The sequence below is a fragment of the Hordeum vulgare genome, chromosome 6H (assembly GCF_904849725.1).
Source record: "Hordeum vulgare subsp. vulgare chromosome 6H, MorexV3_pseudomolecules_assembly, whole genome shotgun sequence".
Lineage (NCBI taxonomy): Eukaryota > Viridiplantae > Streptophyta > Magnoliopsida > Poales > Poaceae > Hordeum > Hordeum vulgare.
In genome coordinates, this window is record NC_058523.1 from 111404436 (window position 1) to 111415955 (window position 11520).

General features: G+C 48.3%; 1 pseudogene; it reads right to left on the reverse strand.

Annotated features, from left to right (window-relative positions):
- Positions 1–10791: 10791 nt before the first annotated feature.
- On the reverse strand, positions 10792–11262 carry LOC123405182 (annotated as a pseudogene).
- Between the last annotated feature and the right edge of the window lie 258 nt (positions 11263–11520).

Sequence of the window (11520 nt, forward strand, 5' to 3'; positions counted from 1 at the left end):
CGGTGACAAGAAGATCGTGCCGGTGCTTTGGTGATGGAGATCAAGAAGCACGTGATGATGGCCATATCATGTCACTTATGAATTGCATGTGATGTTAATCCTTTTATGCACCTTATTTTGCTTAGAACGACGGTAGCATTATGAGGTGATCTCTCACTGAAATTTCAAGACGAAATTGTGTTCTCCCCGACTGTGCACCATTGCTACAGTTCGTCGTTTCGAGACACCACGTGATGATCGGGTGTGATAGACTCAACGTTCACATACAACAGGTGCAAAACAGTTGCGCACACGGAACACTCGGGTTAAGCTTGACGAGCCTAGCATGTGCAGACATGGCCTCGGAACACATGAGACCGAAAGGTCGATCATGAATCATATAGTTGATATGATTAGCATAGGGATGCTTACCACTGAAACTACTCTCGACTCACGTGATGATCGGACTTGGGATAGTGTAAGTGGATCATGAACCACTCAAATGACTAGAGAGATGTACTTTTTGAGTGGGAGTTTAGCATATAATTTGATTAAGTTGAACTCTAATTATCTTGAACATAGTCTAAGTCCACTTTGAATATATTTGTGTTGTAGATCATGGCTCACGCAAGTGTCATCCTGAATTTTCATACGTTCCTAGAGAAAGCTAAGTTGAAAGATGATGGAAGCAACTTTGTAGACTGGGCTCGTAATCTTAAGCTAATCTTACAAGCTGGAAAGAAGGATTATGTCCTTAATGCTGCGCTAGGAGATGAACCACCCGCTACGGCTGATCAGGATGTTAAGAACGCTTGGTTACCGCGTAAGGAGGACTACTCAATAGTTCAATGTGCAGTCTTGTATGGCTTAGAACCGGGACTTCAACGTCGCTTTGAGCGTCATGGAGCATTTGAGATGTTCCAGGAATTGAAGTTTATCTTTCAGAAGAACGCCCGGATCGAGAGGTATGAGACCTCCGATAAATTCTATGCTTGCAAGATGGAGGAAAACTCGTCTGTCAGTGAACATGTGCTCAAAATGTCTGGGTACTCAAACCGTCTAGCTGAACTGGGGATTGAACTCCCGAAGAAGCTATCACTGACAGAATCCTTCAATCACTGCCGCCAAGCTATAAAGGCTTTGTGTTGAACTACAACATGCAAGGGATGAACAAGTCTCCCGGCGAGTTGTTTGCGATGCTGAAAGTCGCAGAGTCTGAACTCCGTAAAGAGCATCAAGTGTTGATGGTGAGCAAGACCACTAGTTTCAAGAGAAACGGCAAAGGCAAGAAGGGCAATTCGAAGAAGAGCGGCAAGCCTGTTGCCAATACGCCGAAGAAACCCAAGGCTGGACCTAAGCCTGAAATAGAGTGCTTCTATTGCAAGGGTATGGGTCACTGGAAGCGCAATTGCCCCAAGTATCTGGCAGATAAGAAGGCGGGCAAAGAAAAATCAGGTATATTTGATATACATGTTATTGATGTGTACTTAACCGCCTCTCGTAGTAGTGCCTGGGTATTCGATACCGGTTCTGTTGCTCACATTTGCAACTCGAAGCAGGAACTGCGGAATAGACGAAGGCTGGCGAAAGACGAAGTGACGATGCGCGTAGGAAACGGTTCCAAGGTTGATGCAATCGCCGTCGGCACAGTGTCACTTCAACTACCATCGGGATTAGTGATGAACTTAAATCATTGTTATTTAGTGCCTGCGTTGAGCATGAACATTATATCTGGATCTTGTTTATTGCGAGACGGTTACTCTTTTAAGTCTGAGAATAATGGTTGTTCTATTTCTATGAGTAACATCTTTTATGGTCATGCACCGAATGTGAGAGGATTGTTCATATTGAATCTCGATAGCGATACGCATATACATAACATTGAGACCAAAAGAGTTAGAGTAAACAATGATAGTGCCATATTTTTGTGGCACTGCCGCTTGGGTCATATTGGTGTAAAGCGCATGAAGAAACTCCATGCTGATGGACTTTTGGAGTCACTTGACTTTGATTCACTTGACACGTGCGAACCATGCCTCATGGGAAAGATGACTAAGACTCCGTTCTCCGGAACAATGGAGCGTGCAAGTGACTTGTTGGAAATCATACATACCGATGTGTGTGGTCCGATGAGCGTGGAGGCACGCGGCGGATATCGTTATTTTCTCACCTTCACTGACGATTTAAGTAGATATGGTTATGTCTACTTGATGAAGCACAAGTCTGAAACATTTGAAAAGTTCAAGCAATTTCAGAGTGAAGTGGAAAATCATCGTAACAAGAAGATCAAGTTCCTACGGTCTGATCGTGGGGGTGAATATCTGAGTTTCGAGTTTGGTACTCACTTAAGACAATGTGGAATTGTTTCACAGTTAGCACCGCCTAGAACACCACAGCGTAATGGTGTGTCCGAACATCGTAATCGTACTTTGTTAGAGATGGTGCGATCTATGATGTCTCTTACTGATTTGCCGTTATCATTTTGGGGTTATGCATTAGAAACAGCTGCATTCACTTTAAATAGGGCACCATCAAAATCCGTTGAGACGACACCATACGAACTGTGGTATGGCAAAAGACCAAAGTTTTCGTTTCTTAAAGTTTGGGGATGTGATGCTTATGTCAAAAAGCTTCAGCCTGAAAAGCTGGAACCCAAAGCGGAAAAGTGCGTCTTCATAGGTTACCCAAAAGAGACAGTTGGGTACACCTTCTATCTCAAAACCGAGGGCAAAGTGTTTGTTGCTAAAAACGGAACTTTTCTCGAGGAGTTTCTCTCGAGAGAATTGAGTGGGAGGAAGATAGAACTTGACGAGGTTGTCGAACCTCTCATCCCTCTGGATGGTGGCGCAGGGCAAGGGGAAACCTCTGTCGTTGCGACGCCAGTTGAGGAGGAAGTTAATGATGATAATCATGAAACTCCAATTCAAGTTTCTGTTGAACCACGCAGGTCGACGAGATCACGCGCTGCTCCAGAGTGGTACGGTAATCCCGTCTTATCAATCATGTTGTTAGACAACAATGAACCTGCAAATTATGAAGAAGCAATGGTGGGCCTAGATTCCAACAAATGGCTAGAAGCCATGAAATCCGAGATAGGATCCATGTATGAGAACAAAGTGTGGACTTTGGAGATACTACCTGAGGGCCGCAAGGCTATTCAGAACAAATGGATTTTTAAGAAGAAGACGGACGCTGACGGTAATGTGACCGTTTATAAAGCTCGACTTGTGGCAAAGGGTTTTTCACAAGTTCCAGGAGTTGACTACGATGAGACCTTCTCACCCGTAGCGATGCTTAAATCCGTCAGAATCATGTTAGCAATAGCTGCATTTTTCGATTATGAAATCTGGCAGATGGATGTCAAAACGGCGTTCCTTAACGGTTTCCTTAAGGAAGAGTTGTATATGATGCAACCCGAAGGTTTTGTCGATCCTGAAAATGCTGACAAGGTGTGCAAGCTCCAGCGATCCATTTATGGACTGGTGCAAGCATCTCGGAGTTGGAACAAACGTTTTGATGAGGTGATCAAAGCATTTGGGTTTATACAAGTGGTTGGAGAATCTTGTATTTACAAGAAAGTGAGTGGGAGCTCTGTGGCGTTTCTAATATTATATGTGGATGACATATTACTGATTGGAAACAACGTAGAGCTTTTGGAGAGCATAAAAGGTTACTTGAATAAAACTTTCTCTATGAAGGACCTAGGAGAAGTTGCTTACATTCTAGGCATTAAGATCTATAGGGATAGATGAAAACGCCTGATAGGACTTTCACAAAGCACATACCTTGATAAAGTTTTGAAGAGGTTCAAAATGGAACAGTCCAAGAAAGGGTTCTTGCTAGTGTTACAAGGTACGAGATTGAGTAAGAATCAGTGCCCAGCAACTGATGAAGATAGAGAGCATATGCGCTCCGTCCCCTATGCTTCAGCCATAGGTTCTATCATGTATGCGATGTTGTGCACTAGACCGGATGTTAGCCTGGCCATAAGTATGGCAGGTAGGTTCTAGAGTAATCCAGGAGTGGATCACTGGACAGCGGTCAAGAATATCCTGAAGTACCTGAAAAGGACTAAGGAGATGTTTCTCGTGTATGGAGGTGACGAAGAGCTCGCCGTAAAAGGTTACGTCGATGCAAGCTTTGACACAGATCCGGACGACTCTAAGTCGCAAACCGGATACGTATTTATTCTTAATGGGGGTGCAGTAAGTTGGTGCAGTTCCAAGCAAAGCGTCGTAGCAGATTCTACATGTGAAGCGGAGTACATGGCTGCCTCGGAGGCGGCTAAGGAGGGTGTCTGGATGAAGCAGTTCATGACGGATCTTGGAGTAGTGCCAAGTGCACTGGATCCAATAACCTTGTTCTGTGACAACACTGGTGCCATTGCCTTAGCAAAGGAACCAAGGTTTCACAAGAAGACCAGACACATCAAACGACGCTTCAACCTCATCCGCGACTACGTCGAGGAGGAGGACGTAAATATATGCAAAGTGCACACGGATCTGAATGTAGCAGACCCGCTGACTAAACCTCTTCCACGGCCAAAACATGATCGACACCAGAACTGTATGGGTGTTAGATTTATTACAATGTAATTCACATGGTGATGTGAGGGCTAGATTATTGACTCTAGTGCAAGTGGGAGACTGTTGGAATTATGCCCTAGAGGCAATAATAAATGTATAGTTATTATTATAATTCCTGTATCAAGATAATAGTTTATTATCCATGCTATAATTGTATTGAATGAAGACTCATTTACATGTGTGGATACATAGACAAAACACCGTCCCTAGCATGCCTCTAGTTGGCTAGCCAGTTGATCGATGATAGTCAGTGTCTTTTGATTATGAACAAGGTGTTGTTGCTTGATAACTGGATCACGTCATTGGGAGAATCACGTGATGGACTAGACCCAAACTAATAGACGTAGCATGTTGATCGTGTCATTTTGTTGCTACTGTTTTCTACGTGTCAAGTATTTATTCCTATGACCATGAGATCATATAACTCACTGACACCGGAGAAATTCTTTGTGTGTATCAAACGTCGCAACGTAACTGGGTGACTATAAAGATGCTCTACAGGTATCTCCGAAGGTGTTAGTTGAGTTAGTATGGATCAAGACTGGGATTTGTCACTCCGTGTGACGGAGAGGTATCTCGGGGCCCACTCGGTAATACAACATCACACACAAGCCTTGCAAGCAATGTAACTTAGTGTATGTTGTGGGATCTTGTATTACGGAACGAGTAAAGAGACTTGCCGGTAAACGAGATTGAAATAGGTATACGGATACTGACGATCGAATCTCGGGCAAGTAACATACCGAAGGACAAAGGGAATGACATACGGGATTATACGAATCCTTGGCACTGAGGTTCAAACGATAAAGATCTTCGTAGAATATGTAGGATCCAATATGGGCATCCAGGTCCCGCTATTGGATATTGACCGAGGAGTCTCTCGGGTCATGTCTACATAGTTCTCGAACCCGCAGGGTCTGCACACTTAAGGTTCGACGTTGTTTTATGCGTATTTGAGTTATATGGTTGGTTACCGAATGTTGTCTGGAGGCCTGGATGAGATCACGGACGTCACGAGGGTTTCCGGAATGGTCCGGAAACGAAGATTGATATATAGGATGACCTCATTTGATTACCGGAAGGTTTTCGGAGTTACCGGGAATGTACCGGGAATGACGAATGGGTTCCGGGAGTTCACCGGGGGGGGCAACCCACCCCGGGGAAGCCCATAGGCTTTGGGGAGACACACCAGCCCTTAGTGGGCTGGTGGGACAGCCCCAAGGGGGCCTATGCGCCAAGGAAAGGAAATCAAAGGAAAAGAAAAAAAAGAGGGAAGAAGTGGGAAGGGAGGGGGGCTCCTCCCACCAAACCAAGTCCAACTCGGTTTGGGGGGGGAGTCCTCCCCCCCTTGGCTCGGCCGACCCCTTGGGAGTCCCTTGGACCCCAAGGCAAGGTCCCCCTCCCTCCTCCTATATATATGGGGCTTTTAGGGCAGATTTGAGACGATTTTCTCACGGCTGCCCGACCACATACCTCCATAGTTTTTCCTCTAGATCGCGTTTCTGCGGAGCTCGGGCGGAGCCCTGCTGAGACGAGATCATCACCAACCTCCGGAGCGCCATCACGCTGCCGGAGAACTCTTCTACCTCTCCGTCTCTCTTGCTGGATCAAGAAGGCCGAGATCATCGTCGAGATGTACGTGTGCTGAACGCGGAGGTGTCGTCCGTTCGGTACTAGATCGTGGGACTGATCGCGGGATTGTTCGCGGGGCGGATCGAGGGACGTGAGGACGTTCCACTACATCAACCGCGTTCTCTAACGCTTCTGCCGTACGATCTACAAGGGTACGTAGATCACTCATCCCCTCTCGTAGATGGACATCACCATGATAGGTCTTCGTGCGCGTAGGAAAATTTTTGTTTCCCATGCGACGTTCCCCAACAACAAGAAAGTGAGTGGAGCTCTGTAGCGTTTCTAATATTATATGTGGATGACATATTGCTGATTGGAAACAATGTGGAGTTTTCAGAGAGCGTAAAGGATTACTTGAACAAATGTTTTTCAATGAAAGACCTAGGAGAAGCTGCTTACATATTAGGTATTAAGATCTATGGAGATAGATCGAGGCGCCTAATAGGACTTTCACAAAGCACATACCTTGATAAAGTTTTGAAGAAGTTCAAAATGGAGCAATCCAAGAAGGGGTTCTTGCCAGTGTTACAAGGTATAAAGTTGAGTAAGACTGAGTGTCCAGTGATTGCGGAAGATAGAGAAAAGATGAGTACCGTCCCCTATGCTTCAGCCATAGGGTCTATCATGTATGCAATGCTGTGCACAAGGCCGAACGTCGACCTGGCCATAAGTATGGCAGGAAGATTTCAAAGTGATCCAGGAGTGGAATATTGGGCGGCGGTCAAGAATATTCTAAAGTACCTGAAAAGGACTAAGGAAATATTTCTCGATTATGGAGGTGACGAAGAGCTCGTCGTAAAGGGTTACGTTGATGCAAGATTTGACACTGATCCGGATGACTCTAAGTCTCAAACCGGATACGTATTTATTCTCAATGGGGGTGCGATAAGCTGGTGCAGTTCCAAGCAAAGTGTCGTAGCAAATTCTCCATGTGAAGCGGAGTACATGGCTGCCTCGGAGGCGGCTAAGGAGGGTGTCTGGATGAAGCAGTTCATGACGTATCTTGGAGTTGTGCCGAGCGCACTAAATCCAATAACTTTGTTCTGTGACAACACCGGTGCCGTTGCTCTAGCAAAGGAACCAAGGTTTATCAACAAGACACTTATATAGCGCAGCTGTTGGAGATGCTCTTAGCATATATAGAGTACATGGGCAAGAATATCTCAACCATATCCATTATACAAGGAAAGGATCGGGAAATAAACTAGAAAATAACAAACATAATCCTAGTTGCCTAATATACGTGATGATCATGCTCAACACCCCCCATCCTCCCACCCCGTAATCGAAGCGTCGCCAGTGACACATAGACTGGACCGGAACTCCTCGAAGGTAGACATCGCTTACCCTTGGTCATAACATCGGGAAACTGTTGTGCGGTTGGCACGTGGAGGACACAGATGCGTCCGAGAGCCACTTGCTCACGCATGAAGTGGATGTCAAGCTCAATGTGCTTCGTGCGGCGATGATGAACGGGTTTGGCGGAGACGTTGTCACGGTACAGAACTGTAGCCCATGATACGTCGTGCTGAAGCTCCTGAATAAGTTGCCGCAACCAGGAGCATCCGGCGACGGCGTTGGCCACTGCCCTATACTCTGCGTCGGCACTAGAGCGAGACACCGTCGGTTGTCGTTTCGACGACCAAGAGATGAGGGAAGACCCGAGGTAGACGCAGTAGCTGGATGTAGAGCATGGAGTGTCGGGGCAGCCTGCCAGGTCGGTTTCGAAGTATGCAACCATGTTGGTGGATGATGATGATGTCAAGGTGTTCCCGAGGTCCATGGTGCCGCGAATGTAACGAAGGATCTGCTTGACCAAGTTCCAATGGTTGTCGCGAGGAGCATGCATGTGAGGACACACCTGTTGGATTGCATACTGTAGATCCGGTCTGGTGAGAGTCGGGTACTGAAGAGCGCCGACAACAGAGCGATAAAGCGAACCATCTGGTGCAGGAGAGCCATCAAGTGCAGAGAGCTTGGCCTTCGTATCAACAGGAGTGGCGACAGTCTTGCAGTTTAGCATGCCAGCGCGCTCGAGAAGTTCATGTGCATACTTTTGTTGATGAAGGGAAAAGCCGTCAGAGCGCTGAATGACCTCAATACCGAGGAAGTAGTGGAGCGGACCCAGATCCTTCAAGGCGAACTCGGTGCTGGGGCGGGTTGTGAGCTGCCCAAGAAGTTAGGCCGAGGATGCCGTGAAAATGGTGTCATCAACGTAGAGAAGCGGGTACACTAGGGCATCGCCGTGAGAGAACACGAACAGGGAGGCATCGAAGCGAGTAGCTCGGAAGCCTAACTCTTGGAGAAAGGCAGCAATGCGTTGGTACCACACACGAGGTGCCAGCTTCAACCCATATAGAGATCGAGAAAACAGACACACATGGTCTAGATGAGCGACATCGATGAACCCGGTGGGCTGCTGGCAGTAGACCTGCTCAGCAAGATGGCCATGAAGAAATGCGTTGGAGACGTCCAACTGATGCACGGACCAGGCACGAGAAATCGCGAGCTGGAAGACGGTGCGGATCGTGCCGGCTTAACAACTGGGGCGAAGGTGTCGGTGAAGTCCACGCCGACACATTATCGAAACCTGCGAACCACCCAACGAGCTTTGTACTGCTCCAGGGTACCATCGGGGCGATGCTTCTGGCGAAAAACCCACTTCCCGCTAATGATGTTAGCATGGCGAGGAGGAGGGACGAGCTGCCACGTGCGATTGCGTTGCAGCGCATCGAACTCGTCCTGCATGGCGGTGAGCCAATTAGGGTCGCAAAGAGTTGCTCGAACCGAAGAAGGTACTGGTGACGGCGGTAGGGTCGAGGTCGACGCCGTGCATAAGTACTGCCCGGAAGGATACCGAGTGCTAGGTCAAAGAGTGCCAGTGCGTGACTGAGTCGTAACACCGACCGGAGGCGCTGGAACGAGGACTAGCAACGGAGCGCGGGAGATCGGACCCGAGGCAGTAGAGGGAGGGGTTGAAGAAGCAGCCCCTAGGGTCCAGTCATCTGAGCATGCGTCGGAGGCATTGTCGGCAGTTGAACTGGCTGCAGACCCGTTGAGATCACGCAAGAGGCGAGGGGGCCTGGCTCGGGGAGCCCCGGCGAGGGGGTGGTGGCGGCATAGCAGACCTGTCAGGAGATGGTGGCGATGACAAGGTCGATGCATCAACAGGAGGAGCCTGCTGAAAAGGAAACACTCTTTCGTCAAAGTATACGTGTCACGAAGTGATCACCCGATGAGACACGAGATCGTTGCACCGGTAGCCCTTGGTGTTGGAGGGGTCACCAAGAAAGATGCATGTGAGGGATCGCGGAGCAAACTTATGTGTGGAGCGGTGGAGGCGATGCTGGGATAGCACGGGCACCCGAAAATGCGAAGACCATCATAGGATGGGGGAGTGCCATGGCGCATAGTTCCAGCGAGCGCACCAGGGTCGGATGTTGATCAAGAGAGATGTCGTGGCAAGAGCATCCGGCCAGAAATGAGGCGGGATGTTGGCATGAAACAAGAGGGTATGAACACAATCATTTAGAGTGCGAAGTACACGTTCAGCCCGCCCGTTTTGCTGTGATGTGTAAGGACAAGTTAGACGAAATAGAGTACCATGAATGGCGAGAAAATTTCGAACGACCAGATTGTCGAACTCTTTTCCATTGTCGGTTTGAAGAGCGAGGATGGGGCGACCAAACTGCGTGGTGACATATGAGAAAAAGGATGTAAGTGTAGAGAGCACATCAGATTTCTGTCGTAAAGGAAAAGTCCAGACATAGTGAGAGTAATCATCTAATATGACCAGATAATAAAGATAGCCGGAGTTACTTGCGATAGGCGAGGTCCAAACATCACTATGAATCAACTGAAAAGGGTAAGATGCAATGATGCATGGGAGATTCGCTAAACGGTAGACGCACGTGTTTACCGAGACGGCAAGCATGACAAGTATGGTGGTCTACTTTACTATAAATGAAAGAGAAACTCTTAAGAATGTGATGAAGTGCAGCGGGGTTGGAATGTCCCACATGATGTGACCCCATAATGCCATCGCTACAAGTATTGTTAATAAGGCAAACTGGAGAAACACTGAAAGGTACATAGTTCCTGCCAGACGTAACGAGAAAAGAAACAAACTATTACTGTGCAATGTAGCAATCAAGGAGTTAAACTGAGAGACAATTTTCTACAGTGCAGCAAGGCAACAGCACATGTTCCAGTTCAGCTTGTTGTACTAGAGGACGTCGAGCCACGATTCAAAACTCCATGCATGCAAAATCATCTACGTGAGCATATAAAAAAGTAGTACTAGTTTGTTTTGTCTTTTTGCGATCAACACTGTCGGATAATTAAATTAGTTAATATATGATTAGGATGGTAGGAGAGAGAGAGTCCGTGTAGTATCTGTTAGGACTTAAACTAATTTTGATAATTAGAGAATAATCCTTCCTTGTAAAGAACCGCTTCGTGCTGTTCCTAGCCAACCGACGCGACGGTTTCCGTCCGTTCGTGGAGACAGTTCCGTTGTATTTAATCCTCACGGGTCATCAATGAAAGGGATAGTCTGATTTACTCATTCTAAACACGTTATCAGCCCGTAACTCTACCGAGAGGAGAGAAAAGGCAAAACAACTCCGGCGAGAGTCGCCGGGAAAAGAAGAAAGAAGGGAGGAAAGGAGAAGGTAAGAGGATGCCTCGTGGTCTCCTATCCTTCTTCCTCCACCTCGTTCGTGACGGCGGTCGACGTCGACACAGCCGTCGCCGTCGCCATGGTGTTGGCGGACTTCGCCGCCACAACCGCCACGCCCGCGATCTTCGCCGGTTCGGAGGCCGCCGGAATGGTTTCCGCCGCCGTGCACCACATCTTAGGCATGGCGCCCGTGGTCGCCACGGTGCTGGGACCTCCGGTGCTTCGCGTGAACCGGCCATGCCGGCGGCGGCGCCGCTCCCGGCATGGATTTTTGCGGGACCGGCTGCTCCGAACCTGTATGCAGACGAAGTAATGGAGCCTATGGACGGAGCAATGGACGTCGACGCCGTTGAACCGGAACTTGCGGCGCCTCCACCACCACATCCATCCTAGTGCACGGATGGGGGCCATGCCCCACGCGCCATGAACGTGGACACCGGCGCCTCTTTGTCGAGCGCGAACCTCAGGATGCGCCTCCCCGCGCCGACTGTTGCGCATGGGGACATCTTCGACAACAGAGCCGACAACTCCTCCGGCCCATCAGCGCCCCGCCGCTGGCACATAGTGCCGCGCGCCGTGCTGCAGCACGCCGGCCGTCGGCCGGGACGATGGAGCCCGGTGAATCTTGGGCTTGCCAATGGC